The sequence below is a fragment of the Eufriesea mexicana genome, unplaced genomic scaffold (assembly GCF_001483705.2).
Source record: "Eufriesea mexicana isolate 0111107269 unplaced genomic scaffold, ASM148370v2 scaffold611, whole genome shotgun sequence".
In the NCBI taxonomy this organism is placed as follows: domain Eukaryota; kingdom Metazoa; phylum Arthropoda; class Insecta; order Hymenoptera; family Apidae; genus Eufriesea; species Eufriesea mexicana.
In genome coordinates this window covers 228,110-244,499 of record NW_016908771.1, presented here as the reverse complement: position 1 = coordinate 244,499, position 16,390 = coordinate 228,110, and the positions used below count along the sequence as shown (strand labels likewise).

The 16,390-nt window shown below is 39.0% G+C and overlaps 1 protein-coding gene across 1 annotated transcript in view; it reads right to left on the bottom strand.

Moving 5' to 3' along the window:
* Positions 1-16,390, bottom strand: part of LOC108546172 (uncharacterized) — a 113,692-nt gene that overhangs the window by 21,267 nt on the left and 76,035 nt on the right. The window lies entirely within an intron of this gene.

Sequence of the window (16,390 nt, the reverse complement as noted above, 5' to 3'; positions counted from 1 at the left end):
TTCGAGAATTATGTGAAATTTTGAGGAACGAGTGGGGAGAGGTTCTGACGAGGTTGAGAATGGGGGTTGATATTTGACGGTGTTTCGTGTTTTCCATTGAGAGGGTGGTAAGGCGATAGATAATGCGTGTTACACTGAACAGGATATACGATTTTGGCGATTCGAAATTTGTTGAATGAGATGAGTTCTAATGGAATTGGGACTGATTGGGTGATTTGTGGTCAGTCCTATCTTTGTTTATTGATTTATGGCAAGCGGAATTTAGGATTTAGTAACTCGTATTTAAATCTAGACTTTCCTTGCTGATATTGTATGTGCGAAATTGTAATATAGCCATTTTGCATAGTTTGTAATTAACATCTACTTCTTTTGTAGAATCACCAAAACTATTGCGCGAGAGATGATGTTAGGGGTGAATAAAGTCGAATTTTAGCGATTTGAAGTTTCTCGAAACACTTGACAAGGAATTCTAGCGAAATTGGAAATGATAGATGTCAATTTTCGCAATATTTCATGATAAAACGCAAACAAAATGTAATCTCGTCGATTAGAAATTTAAGGAAATGATTGACGACGAATTTGTGCAAAATGGGGGTGATAAATAGCAATTTTCGCAATATTTTGCAGTAATACGCAATCAAAATGGTATTTCGTGAATTAAAAATTTAATGAAACGATTGACACCGAATTCTAGCGAAATTAGAGACAATATCTAGCAATTTTCGCAATATTCCTTAGTAATATGGAATTAAAATGGAGTCTCATGTATTAAAAATGGGAAATTAAATTGAAAATTAATTTAAAAAATTGGAAATTAATTAAAAATCATGGGAAAAAAGATTGACAATGAATTCTAATAAAATTGGGTGGATAAATAGCAAATTTCGCGGTGTTTCGTGGTAAATCCCGATCAAAATGGAGTCCTATAGATTAGAAATTTAAGGAAACGTGGGAATAAAAATTCCAACGATGGTAATTGCTAGTTTCGCGAACCGGGAACTATAGAAAAATGAAAGACTATGGTAGAATATCTGATATTGATAGTGGACGAGATATCAGGAGGATTAAGTACACCAGGCGTACTTTGTATAGCTCCCTTGCCCTACATTCCCCTTATCGCGACAACAGCCAACGATTAATCCTTCGTGACGTTTAATGATATCAATTCCAAATAATTCTACGCTGAATATGTATACGCGAAAAATTGCAAGACATAACGTGCCCCTTGCACGCGACTAACCTCGATGCTTTATCTTCCAAGAATATCTAACTATCCGATATCTTCGTGAACGATCAAAAAACGCGACAATTTTATTATATATATATATTTTATAAAATATTTTATCCTCGAATTGAACCCTAACTTTGAAAATTTAAATAAAACTTGAAGTATTCGTTCATATAAATCATTGAAATCACCAATTCGGATATTTATTACTCTAATAAATTAAAAAGAAAGACAGTACTGTCGTTTTCGTCTCTCAAAATTAAAATTTAGACGGAAAAATTATTTTTGGTACTGGTCTCTTCGTATTATCCGAATTGCGTGTGAAATATTTTTCCTATCCTCATAATCGGTAAAAATCTGGCTTGGTTTATTTAGAACATCCTGTATATAGTTATATTATATATATTTAATACATGTTTTGATTCAAATTTAGATAAGCAAATTATTTCCTATCGGTCTCTTCGTACTATACGAATTGCGTGTAAAATATTTTCCCTGCGGCTATAATTAGCAGAAATCTGGCGTGATTCATTTGGAACATCCTCTATACAATTATATTATATATATTTAATATATATTCCGATTAAAATTTAGACCGGAAAATTATTTCCTATTGGTCTCTTCGTACTATACGAATTACGTGTAAAATATTTTTCCTATACTTGTAATCGGTAAAAATAAAGCCTGGTTTATTTCTAATACCCTGTATACAGTTATATTATATATATTTAATATATATTCCGATTAAAATTTAGACCGGAAAATTATTTCTTATCGGTCTCTTCGTATAATACGAATTGCGTGTAAAATATTTTTCCTATCCTCATAATCGGTAAAAATCTGACCTGGTTTATTTGGAACACCCTGTATATATATATATTTAATACATATTCTCCTGATAAATGTTTTCTCGTGAACGGAACAAACGCCGAGGGTGCGACGAGCATATAAATGTCAGAGGGTAAATATTTTTCGATAGATAGCGCTGGGTTTCGAGGGTTGTCGCCTTTTCGTAAAACCAAGAGGGTGGTATGTAAACCAGAACGCACGGCCGCGTGAACGCGATACTTTTGTGAAACGGCCCCACGGCAGTTTCCACAAAGTGCGGGCTTTTCCTTCTTAAACCCACGGGCCATTGTGCCCGCAGGCCAGAGAACCGCCATTGTGCTCTGTTTGGAGGTAAAATATTTGCCACGAAGAGAAATTGTTTTCCACGTTTGGGTCCCTTAAAACCATCTGCCTCCCCGGCGTCGATTATTCCCGACGATTGGATCAGGTTGCAGCCTATCCGTCCTTCGTTTCCGTTTTTCGCGAGATTTTCCACCGAGATTAGGCTCTCCCGAGTTCCACGAGATTCTCGTCCTTCTTTATAGGTGAAACACTCGCGGATTATCGAGGTACCTCAAATTATCCATCGTATGGAAGAAAATTAGAAAACTTTAATAGTGTAAATACTGTACCATTTAACCCTTTACACTCGACGACTTTTTGGCTAAAGAAGGGTACGAGATGAAAAATTTTCTGCTATAAAGCTGATCCTATTTTTTGAGCAGTGAATAAGAAATCGTATAATAATTGAGAATCGTATAATAAATAATAAAGAATAATAAGTAATAATAATAAATAATAATTAAGGAATCGCATAATAAGTAGAATTATTTAATTTCGATAATTTGCACATTGTCACATTATTTTAAATTTGATATATTAATTAATATCGAGCTTCGAAATTTTATCAAATGGCGACTGAAGGGCACCTCTTAAGTGCAAAGGGTTTTAATACTAGAACTACCAAAGGGGTGAAAATGACTTGTTTTTAAATTTTTATTTGTGCAATTTCTGAGAATATGCAATTGCATTTTTGGCAGAATTGATATTAATTTTTATTCCACCGTGATTCTAATTATGTATACTGTTTTATTTTCATTTTCGTACTGCTTTAATTATTATTGATAATGTATATTATATTTAAATACTCATTAGAGATCGGTAATTTTATTATTAAAAAAAGGTTTTAAAAAAAATTCGCGTGATTTGCACCACACTTTTTTTACATCATGGGATAATAATTAAAATGTACGAAGAAGTTAATGGTGTTCAAAAAGAAACGTTCAAATTTGGGTTAAAAAATATTGTTTAAATATTTATCGGGAATTAATTATTCAAAAATTATAGTTTGACACAGGAGTCGAAGACAAGTAACGAAAATTGAAAAGTGTAATAATTAATTCTTTTATAATTCTATTCTTTTATAAATATAAACAAATATACCTTTTCGTGCGATTATTATTTAGAAAATGTATTGTTTCATATTTATTATTTAAGTACCTATTATTTAATTTTATAAAGGATCACACGTATTTCGTTTTTCGATATTGAGAATTGAGAATTGTAATAATTGATTATTTTATTTATAATACATTTCAAACGCGGATTTTTTACAAATGTAAACAAATATATTCGATTTTTATTTAGAAAATATATTAACTAATAAATACTAATAAAACACATTTTCTGAATAAAAATCGCGCGAAGAAGTATATTTGTTTATATTTCTAAAAAATCCGCACTTCAAATATATTATGAATAAAGTAATAAATTATTACAATTTTTAATTCTCAATATCGAAATACAAAATACGTGTGATTTTTTATTTTTAATTCAACATAAATGCCATCATCAAACCAAGAAAAATATCGCATAAGAAAAGCTTTGAATTATTACGTCTTTATACCTTCACCGAAAAAATCTACAAGCACAAATTACTATAATTTTTCGTCATTTTACCAAGAACAGTTCTCCATTTCAATGTAACACGAAATAAAATCCATTGAAATCCGATTCACCCTCCGAATCGCAAACGCGCACTTACGGACCACCCTGTATATATCCCAGCTTTGCATACGAAACTTCGCAGAACGAGACACGTTATTCGCGGAATCGTTGTGCTCGGGAAAAATTCCGCGAGCTTTCAATCCTCTCCCCCGAGGCTTCATTAACCTACCTCCTATCGATTGCCGCAGGTTTATCCGTAGATCGCGACGTTCTCGAACGTGATCTACTCAGCGTGCTGGATCGTGTCTGATCCGATCTCAACCGGAATCGTTTTTCAGGAGACATTCCAGATTTCACGGCGACCTTGTCCCAGTAACGGACGTGTCGTAAGTCATACGAGATATCGTTCGCGACGACCAACGTGTTCGCCATTTGCTATTCGCTGCCAGTGTCAAGAAAATAAGATGTCGTGGGAAAATAAGGGGATAAAGAGCGAAATAAAATACAGAAAAATTTGCGAAATTCGTTCGGGGATATCGCAGACGTTATCAAGAATTTGTAGAATCGTTGAGGGTGGGGACACGATTTGGCAGAGTCACGTCGAGAGATACCGGTTAACATGTAATCGACGTCGTCGTGATTCATTGGATAGATACGTGCACGGGAAATTGGCTGCGTTAAGTATCGCAACGTTTTCACGGAACTCGAACGCCAACGATTCCGTTCGATTAACATGCTAGATGTGACACACAAAACTGACACCTTGCGTCAAGTGCGTGACGTCAATCCTCGTTGGAACGTACGCAATGGCTGGCAGGGGCTTGGGAACTATGCGGGGAAAAATGGCGAAGATGTCGACGTCCTTTGACGAGCGAATAATTGGCAGAAAATTGGAATCTATTGTCAAAGAGAATCGTCTTTTATCGACGTGATTAGGGCTCCTCGTTTGTTATTCGGAATGGAATAGCGTGGAGGATTATGTTGACTTGGGTGTGTCTCGCGAGTTGTACTTTGTCTTTGGAAATGGAATTGGTGCTTTGAGTACGAATAAATTTTTGAAGATGATAAGTGGCATTGATAATTACGCCACGTCGTGCCTTTTTTGCGAAAGTTTTTCTGATTTTCTCCGAATTTTTCTGCAAATTGTTCGGGTCGCACGTGAGTCAGATATGACGCATAGTATCGCGTTGATTGTCAATTTTTATGAGATGTAATTTTAGGTATTTGGGAAAGTATGAAAATAGTTAAACTATAGAAATGGTAATTAATTACTATTATTGTCCTTCACGAAGGATACTTATAGGAAAATTGAACAGTTGTATGTCCTGTCAAAAACATGTACAGATTCATTTTTCTTTTATATTTATTGGAGACATATTAGAAAGGATTAATTTGTATTTACAGAAAAATTGTTATACTAATTTATGTATTTATAAGAAACCATCACTTCCTCATTGATGTCGAATTTTCATAAATAAAATAAATATTAAGGACAAGAGACTCAAAGATATTGCAATTAAAATATTTCCCAAATGAACTATTTTTATATATAGTTCATTACAATATAGTACTCCATATTATAGTACTCCATTAAAAACAAAATTAATCCTTTAATTCCAAATTTAAAAAACATCTTCGTTCATTACCAAGAAACAATCACTATTCCTATTAATACTACATTTCCCTAAATAAAACAAGCACTGAGAACAGAAAATCACCGATATTCTAATTAAAATATTTCCCAAATTAACTATTTTTATATACAGTCATGTTAAACAATTCCATAAAAGAAGGAAACAGCAAAATTAATCCTTTAATTCCAAATTTAGAAAACACCTAATTTACTGACAACAAACCACCACTATCCTTATTAATGTCAAATTTTTATGAATAAAGCAAACACCAAGTATACTATATTACTACAATAATATAACTCATAACGATTATAACAATTTTCAAAATTGACATCCTTCCTACCTTCTCCCCCTCCTTCCTCCACCCATTTAAAAATGAACCTCAAAGTATACTCTTCCCAAAGACATTCGCCTTTCGTGAAAAAATCGTTCGCCATGGACAATAACAATGACATAAATCAGCGCAACGACATCGAATAAATCACCCTATATAACGCACACTACAATTACGTAACAGTCGATGATATTACGAAACCTTTCGCAATATTTCTCCTTGCCCGAAGTTATCAAACCGATCTAAACGAAAAGTTCAACGCGATCGATCGACGATCAACGATCGCGACATCCAGAGCGTTGATCAAGACATCGAAAGGGTGGAAACGAAAAGGCAACACTAAAACACGATTACCTAATTTCGATCAGAGACAGAAAACAACGGACAGACGTAAAGAAGGCTATCTCGACGCAAAATGCTGTCAAAAAATAGCGAAAGCGCAACGATAGCGACGTCCAAAGCGTTAACAAGGTCATCAAAAGTGTGGAAATGTATAGGCAACACTAAAACACGATTACCTAATTTCGATCAGAGACAGAAAACAACGAATACATGTACAGAAGGATATCTCGACGCAAAATGCTGTCAAAAAAATGGCAAAGAAAGCAACGACAGCGACGTCCAAAGCGTCAACAAGGTCATCAAAAGGGTGGAAATGAAAAGGCAACACTAAAACACGATTACCTAATTTCGATCAGAGACAGAAAACAACGAATACATGTACAGAAGGATATCTCGACGCAAAATGCTGTCAAAAAAATGGCAAAGAAAACAACGACAGCAACGTCCAAAGCGTTGACAAAGGCATGAAAGGGGTAGAAACGAATAGGCAACACTATAACACGATTATCTACTATCGATCAGAGACAGAAAACAACGGACAGACGTAGAGAAGGATATCTCGACGCAGAATGCTGTCAAAAAATGGCGAAAAACGTAGCGAGCGCGCAGAGGAGCGTGCGAGGCACCGCGAGAGACCGGAAGTTACGGTAAAGTGCGTGCAATTAGAAAATAACCTAAATTCAAGGCGGTTCGCGATTCGTGTTGAGAACGATCTCGCCGGGAACGAGCGGGCAGAAGCGTTTAACGGCGCGTCCACGAGGGAAATGGCCAATTATCAAGAGCAGACCACGTGGGTTGTACTTTAAGTCACCGGCCACGATGCAGCTCGTGTCACCTAGTTACCAACGAATTTCATCTCGACGAGATTCTAGCCTCCGACACTGATTAACGTTTCAAAAATTCTTTCGACACTATTTTTACCATTTACGATCTAACTAAACGCATAATTGTGATTTAAATATTCGTTGACACTTTGCAATCTGGTATTTGCACTGGTGTTGCTCCGCTTTACAGTCTTCCATGTTGATGAAAGATATGCAAAACGAGACACGTTCGAATAATAATAGGCAGCCATAAGTTAAACGAGAAATGACGAATAGTTTATACGCGAAGTATAAAAAGACATCATCGGGAATAACGCGAAATAAGTTATAATTAAAGAGGAAGAAAAAGAAAACTGGTGTTACTGTAAGGTAACGTGGGTGGAGATAAGAAAGTAAGTGTATGCAGTTCTTTTATTTAGAAATAAATTTTTGGTTTATTGTATGGGACTTTGTAATGTTATTTGAGTGTTATTTCGTGTTGTATGGTAGCTTGGAGTGTTATTCGGGTGTTATTTCGTGACGTATAGTAGCCTGGAGTATTATACGGGTGTTATTTTGTGGTGTATGGCACTTTGAAGTGTTATTTCGAGGTATATGGTAGTCCAGAGTGTTATTCCAGTATTATTTCGTGGTGTATGATACCCTGGAGTGTTATTTCATGACGTATGGTAGTTTGGAGTGCTATTTCAGTAATAGTATGATAGTTCAGAGTATTATTCGGTTGTTATTCGTGACGTGCGACACCTTTGGAATGTTATTCCGTGGCATGTGACACTTTGGAATGTTATTTCGCGGCGTGTGACACCTTGGAGTGTTATTTCATGGAGTATGGTAGTTTGGGGTGTTATTTCGTGGTGTATGGTAGTTTGGAGTGCTATTTCGTGGCGTATGGTAGTTCAGAATATCATTCGGTTGTTATTCGTGGCGTGTAACACTTTGGAATGTTATTCCGTGGTGTGTGACACTTTGGAATGTTATTCCGTGGCATTTGACACTTTGGAATGTTATTCCATAGCATTAGACACTTTGGAATGTTATTCTGTGACGTGTGATACTTTGGAATGTTATTTCATAGCATTTGACACTTTGGAATGTTATTCCGTGGCATGTGAGACTTTGGAATGTTATTTCGTAGCATTTGACACTTTGGAATGTTATTCCGTGGCATGTGAGACTTTGGAATGTTATTTCGTAGCATTTGACACTTTGGAATGTTATTTCGAGGCATTTGACACTTTGGAATGTTATTCCATAGCATTTGACACTTTGGAATGTTATTCCGCGGATTTTGACACTTTTGAATGTTATTTCGTGGCGTGTGACACTTTGGAATGTTATTCCGTGGCATTAGACACTTTGGAATGTTATTTCGCGGCGTGTGACACCTTGGAGTGTTATTTCATGGAGTATGGTAGTTTGTGGTGTTATTTCGTGGTGTATGGTAGTTTGGAGTGTTATTTCTTGGCGTATGGTAGTTCGGAATGTTATTCGGGTGTTATTTCGTGGCGTATAGTAGTCCAGAGTGTTATTTGGGCGTTATTTCATGGCGTACGCTAGTTTGGAGCACCGCCGAGGCGTGGAAGGCGTGCGGCGAGAGAAGGCGCGCTGGCAATTAGAGACTTGAACGCCCGCAAAGGACGCAAACCGGCAGGAATGTTTCCATCGCCGCGACATTCTTGATCCGTTCGCGGAGGAACGCGATCGAACGACGCCTGACATTTATCTCACCGAGATGAAAGTCGCAAATAGTTCGCACGATCTCGTTCCTCCGGCTTTCCTCCAACTGTTCCCTAGATCCGCGCTGTTCCAGCCGCTGATTTATGTCGCAGATCCGTAATCTTATCGGGCTGATGATATCTACCTACGTGTCGCGAAACTCGAACTCGCCTAACGCTAAACCCACCACGACCGGTCTAAACACCCGTAAATGGAAAAGTGCAGAGAAAAACTTGAAATCGAAGAATTCGTAATACGTACATTAACCCTTTCAGTGCCACACATATATTAGTTATATATTAATATGTTACTGCCATATATTAATTACACATTAACTCATTTATCGACGATAAATTAAATTCGTGTAATTATATTAGAATATTATACATACATATTAATATATTACTGCCACATATTAATTATATTTTAACCCTTTGCACTCGAGAGGTGACTCTCAGTCACCATTTAATCAGATTCCACAGATCGACGTTAATTAATATATCAAATTTAAAATTACATAACGATGTGTGGAATGTCGAAGAAAAATAATTCCACGTCTTAATTTGCATATGATTTCTCATTTGCCATATTAAAAATATCGTCGACTCTATGACAGAAAGTCTTCGAATTACTATTTTTCTGTAACGAAAAAGTCGTCGAATGCAAAGGGTTAACCCATTTATCAACAATAAATTAACCCTTTGCACTCGACGACTTTTTGGCTAGAGAAGAGTAGAAATTCAAAGAACCGATGATATTTTTTTGAGTAGTAAATAAAGAATTGTATAATAATAAAATTGTAGAATTATTTGATTTCGATACCTCGCACACTGTTACATTACATAAAATTTGATATATTAATTAATATCTATCTTCCAAATTTTATGAAATGGTGACTGAAGCTCACCTCTCGAGTGCAAAGGGTTAAATTCTTACAATAATATTAAAATACTATACATTTATAGTAATTCGACTAATGAAACAGCGTAATTAACTATTTATTTATATATTGGACAAAATAAAATGAGAATCATCTCTTTATAAATATGGTACTTTCTGTGTGGTTTCAAATGACCTCATCCAAGAATTATTTTATTCCATGTAATATCTACTTCGATGTAAGAAGAAGCAATTACCGATCCGTAGATAAAATAAAATAAAATAAGATAAAATAAAACACCAACCAATTTTTAAAAAAGGAACGACAACTTCTACAAATTATTATTTCACCCTTTGTGGACACGGTACTTTAGTATCATCTCAAATGGCTTCATTCGAAAATGATTTTGTTTAATTTAATATCTATCATGGCGTAAGAAAGAAGCAGTTACTGATCGGCGAATAAAATAAAATAATTTTACCAATTTTATAAAAATGGTATCTGTGCATGGTAATGGTACACCTATCTATACAACGTATTATCCATTACCAATATACAATTTCCAATAATTTAAATAATTTCGTATAAAATATTATTAAATATATCGACAGATTATGAATCTATAAGCTTAATTTAGCCTATTTATATTTTCAATACAATTGAAAATTTTGATCAAAAATCTACACGAATTACAATAGCTATAGCAATACAATAGGTTCTGATCCCTTCGTTTATACAAAAATAGTATCGGTAATTCTTACAAGTTGCTATTTAACCCTTTGCAGACACGATATTATCGTAACACCCTAAATGGTGTCGTTTGATAGAATTTGGAATGACAGTGGAGTTAAAAAGGAAGGAACACTAATTATAGAAAGGCAACGCTTTGACAATTGGTAACTGGATCGGTGTGTGCTGTGCAACGATTGCTTAGAGACTGATTCGTTTGAACAAAGGAATTTGGCTGGCAACCGACAGGTACGCAATCATACATTAGTATGTAATAATCAAAAACATTTTAACATCAACATTATACGTAAGATATCTCGACTTATGCCTTTAGCATTCCAACAGTTTATACAAAAATGGTATCGGTAATTCTTACAAGTCGCTATTTAACCCTTTGCAGACACGATATTATCGGATCACCCTAAATGGTGTCATTGAAAAATAATTTTTCTCGATTGAACACCTACCTTGACGTAAGAAAGAAACAATCTTTGATTAAATGAAATAAAATTCAGACAGACAGCTGCATTTTTAAAAAAATGGTAATTTTTATGCTTCCAAGAAATAAGAAGCGGGCCCGTTATCCAATGACAGCGACAAGAATTTATTTACTTGACCTGCCAAATACCCGTGACAACTCGCCACGAGCGATCCGCGATGAGCGAACGCTTGATAAGCCTCGAGGACAGCGGCAAGTGCACGCGTACCCGCGTTCCTCTTCGCGAGATCTAGCGTTTTCACCGCGAGGCTCGCGAAGTTTGAGCGTGTATAAATAGAAATATATCGGGGAGATATCGATTCGTTCCCCAGGACGTTATGTAAGCGCGTAACGCACTGTGCAAGAGTAATTACGTTCCTTCTCTCCGCGAAAAGGTGTCTCGCGTCACCGCGACCATCGCGACACGCCACGCGCGATTCGATGGACATTTACATAAGCCGGGGGAGAAGAGGGGACGCGAAAAGGACAGAAAAGAAGAAAGAAAAAAATGCAGAATTAACGTTGAGCATTGTTTGTGGAGCACAGAGGCGGTTGCGTAAACGCGTATCCGCTTTCGTCGAACGAAAGGAAAGGTGGACGCGAGTAGCGAGCGTTCCTCGCGATGCAAACGCGATCGTTCTATAGAGAATGTAAATCGACGTGGAATGATCGAGGGAAATCCCGAATCGGTCGAAGACTATCGGTTGCAGAGATCTGGACGCTTGGTGCAGAGAAATTGGGTGGACGTCGGTCACTGAGTTCATCGGATCTTTGTCATCGTTGAACAACTTCGGCGGATTTCTTTGACATCGTTGACAGAGTTTAGCGAATTTCTTTATTGTCGGAGATCAACTCCACCCAATCTGGTTGTAATCGTTGTCCAGCTTTATTGAATTTTGTTGCCATCGTCGAATAACTTCGTCAGATCTCTTTGACATCGTTGGCAGAGTTTAGCGAATTTCTTTATTATCGTAGGTAGACTTCATCGAATCTGGTTGTAATCCTCGATGACTCTATCGAATCTAGTTACCATCGTCGACCAACTCTACCGAATATTCTCTATCGTCGACTAACTTCGTTAGATTTCTTTGACATCGTTGGCAGAGTCTAGCGAATTTCTTTATTATCGTAGGTAGACTTCACCGAATCTGGTTGCAATCGTCCACAACTCTATCGAATCTAGTTGCAATCGTTGACTAACTCTACCGAATATTCTCTATCGTTGACCAACTTCGTCAGATCTCTTTGACATCGTTGGCAGAGTCTAGCGAATTTCTTTATTATCTTAGGTAGACTTCACCGAATCTGGTTGCAATCGTCCACAACTCTATCGAATCTAGTTGCAATCGTAGATCAACTCTGCTGAATATTCTCTATCGTTGACCAACTTCGTCAAATCTCTTTGACATCGTTGGCAGAGTTTAGCGAATTTCTTTATTATCGTAGATAGACTTCATCGAACCTAATTATAACCATTGATAACTCTATCGAATCTAGTTGCAATCGTAGATCAACTCTGCCGAATATTCTCTATCGTAGACTAACTTCGTCAGATCTCTTTGACATCGTTGGCAGAGTCTAGCGAATTTCTTTATTATCGTAGATCGACTCCACCCAATCTGGTTGTAATCCTCGATGACTCTATCGAATCTAGTTACCATCGTCGACCAACTCTATCGAATATTCTCTATCGTAGACTAACTTCGTTAGATTTCTTTGACATTGTTGGCAGAGTCTAGCGAATTTCTTTATTATCGTAGGTAGACTTCATCGAATCTAATTGCAATCATTGATAACTTTATTGAATATAGTTGCAATCGTCGATCAACTCTACCGAATATTTTCTATCATTGACCAATTTCATCAGATCTCTTTGCCATCGTTGGCAGAGTTTAGCGAATTTCTTTATTATCGTAGGTAGACTTCATCGAATCTAATTGCAATCGTTGATAACTCTATTAAATACAGTTGCAATCGTCGATCAACTTAATTATATCTCTTTGCCATCGTTGGCAGACTCTACCGAATCTCTTTGCCATCACCGATCATCTCTATCGAATTTCTTTATTATCATAGATTGACTGCACTGAATTTAGTTGCAAACGTCGACGAACTCTATCGAATCTACTTAGTTCCAATCGTCGTCCAACTTTACCAAATCTTCGCTACCGTCTGTCAACTTCACCCGATTTCTTTGTCACCGTTGACAGACTCTATCGAATTTCTTTATTATCATAGATTGACTGCACTGAATTTAGTTGCAATCGTCGATGAACTCTATCGAATGTTCGCTATCATTAAACGACTATTGAATCTCTTTGTCATTGTCGATTGATTCTATCTATCTTTGTCATCATCCACCGACTCCACCGAATCTCTTCGTTACTGCCTCCCGATTTCATCGAATCTCGTCACTCTTTCCCATCGTTGACCGACTCTATCGAGTCTCTTTGTTACCATAACCCGACTCCACCGAATCTAGATGTCCTCGTCAACCAACTTCATCGAATCCTCACTATCGATAATCGATTCCACGGAATCTATTTGTCCTCCTCGTCCAACCTCGATCTCTGTGCCATCGCCAACCGACTCCTTCGAATCTGATCCCCATCAAATCTACTTCCCAATGTCGATCAATTCCACAGAATCCCTTTGCTACCGAGAGCTTCGACGCAAAGAAGAATGCTGAAGATGAAAGGAAGAACAAGATCCCCGCGTCTGCTGTTCGACTCGACGTCCGGTCGCGCGCCCCTAATTTGTTAAGCGATTCACAGCTCCATAGGCGCGGTCTGCCCTGAAAGACGAGACATCGATCGAGAGGAGACAGGCCAACCCCTGCAGCAGCCGGGACAAACGCATCGGGACAGGCACCGACAGCGATTCTCGAATTATACGAGAAATTCGGGGCGTGTCTGGTCACGTGTCTCTTAAAAGCTGCTGCAGCCTCGAAGAGAGACGGGCAGAAACAGGGCGCGACGATGGGGAGACGATTTTCCAACGCGAGCAGGGAAAGGGAGGAAGAGAGAGGAAGAGAGCCTGCTGGTCTTCCGGGGACCGGTCTGGTATCAGCTGCGTCTCGTTTAAACACGGAAATTCATAAGTCCGAGTATGTTGTGCCCGGCCTCGAAAAAGCCTTCTGTCTGCAAGGGAGAAGCACGGCAGATCGAGCGGAGAGAGATAGCAGAGCTCGCGTCCGGGCCAGTTTGGGACCCTCCGCCGTAATCTCCACCCCCGACAGCCACCAGCTGAACTCCAGCCAGCTCGGACCAGATCGACTAGCCGGAGCTGTTTCTCTCCTCATTTTTTCCTTCCTTTATCTGATCGACAGAGGGCAACCTAGCCCAACTCGAGAGATTGGTTAGAGTCCCGATGTAACGCTTCCTTCGATTCGCTTTTATACTCTCGCTAGACTCTAGTTAGACTGTAGATCATCCAAGAAACAAGAAAGCACAGGACAGATCAGGGACGTAGATAGTTACATATCTTCCTAAGAGTAGTCATCTTCTAGCATGAACGATAGAGAAGATGAACTAGCGGATTCGAGGATTAGATAGAAACGATCTGTAAAGAGGATTTTCTGGTCCAGAATTGAGATGTTCATCGCGGATACTCATCCTGGAGAGATCCCAATTTCGATTGCTCCGGATCGATGAGATACTAGCGGGGAATTGACTTATCCCGACTCGAATCTCTACGTCTAGTCTCGTCTTGGGCATCGAGGTCTCGATATCTTCGAGACCTCGGTATCTTACACCTGGTTCAGAGAACGCGGAGAACCAACGGATCAGAGGTACCACGTAAAGAACTTGCAAGCTTCGTATACGCATTCCAGAGATGACGACGAATCAAGGAAACCTCAAGAGAATCGTAACCGAAGATACCACGAGGATTTGGAAGCTTTGCACGTGACTTTGCAAGTTTCGCACGCGACTTTGAAAGCTTTTCACGCGACTTTGCAAGCTCTACACGTCACTTTGCAAGCTTTGCACGTGACTTTGGAAGCTTTTCACGCGACTTGGCAAGCTTTAAACGCAACTTTGCAAGCTCTACGCGTGACTTTGGAAGCTTTTCACGTGACTTTGCAAGCTTTAAACGCAACTTTGCAAGCTTTAAACGCAACTTTGCAAGCTCTACGCGTGACTTTGGAAGCTTTGCACGTGACTGCAAACTTCACACTAAGTTTGGAAGCTTTGCACGCGACTTTGGAAGCTTTAAACGCAACTTTGGAAGCTCTACACGTGACTTTGGAAGCTTTACACGCGATTTTGAAAGCTTCACACTCCACTTTGGAAGCTTTACACGCGATTGTAAAAGCTTTACACGCGACTTTGAAAGCTCGACCCTCGACTTTGGGAGCTTTACACGCGACTCTGAAAGCTTCGCATGCGACTTTAGAAGCTTTACACGCGACTTTGGAAGCTTCGCACCCTCGTTCCAGAGAACAAAGACGATCTACCGATCATTGACACCGCTGGAAGCTCTCGCAAGCTTCATACATCCGCGTGAAAGGGCGAAAGCAACGCACGGAGACTCGTCACAGCGAAAATGATAGATCCACGCGAAGATCTCGGAAGCTCGATGCATCGCCACCCCCGGGCAGGCTACCAGCTGCCCCTAGGCGCTAAGCCAGCGTCCGGACCGGGTCTAGGGGAGTGCCCATAGTAATAGAAGAAGCCTGGCCGTGGAACAAGCCGGAGGAAAGCGTGTGCAGTGGGAGGTGCGGATTTCATAAGGTCCTAGAGGCCGACACGATATGCAGAGTGTATACAGTGGACGGGAACAGCTTCGGAAGAAAGAGAGAGGGTGGAGCAGACAGAGGAGGCCGATGGAGAAAGAGGAGAGAAAGAGGGGTATAGAGTGGTGTATATTTTCATAATCTTTCGTAGACGATTTGGCTCGAGCCACCGGTTCACGGGCCCGGTACACGCATATGCCCTCGTAGAAAAGCGTGGATCGCACATGCTCGGGGCACGTCCCATTCAGATGGCCGCAGCTGCCGAACTCGTGGGACACGTCGGCAGGCACGCGCCTCTTGCCTCCATAACCTGTTTTCAAAATTCCGCTCCCCTCGGAACCCAGCTCAAGGAGAGACCCATTTCTTCCTTCTTTCCTCCCCACCTACTATGCACGCTCCTCTCCACGCTGTTTCTCCTTTTCTCGCCCCTTCACTGCGCAAGTTTCTCCTCTTTATTTCACCACCACCGACGTCGATCATCCGCATTGACCAATTGCCGCGTACGGTGCACGATTTCCACGAATTTCAGCATGAAATATCGAAATTTCGTTTCGAAGGAAATTTCGCTAATTTCGCTAATTTCGTTTATTTCCCCATCACAAGTATCGATGTACGATATTAAATGAATGGCGACGTATATTGGTGGATTTCCTCGAATTTGGCGATGATATATGGAAATTCTATTTGGACGAAAATTAACATAATTTCACAATCA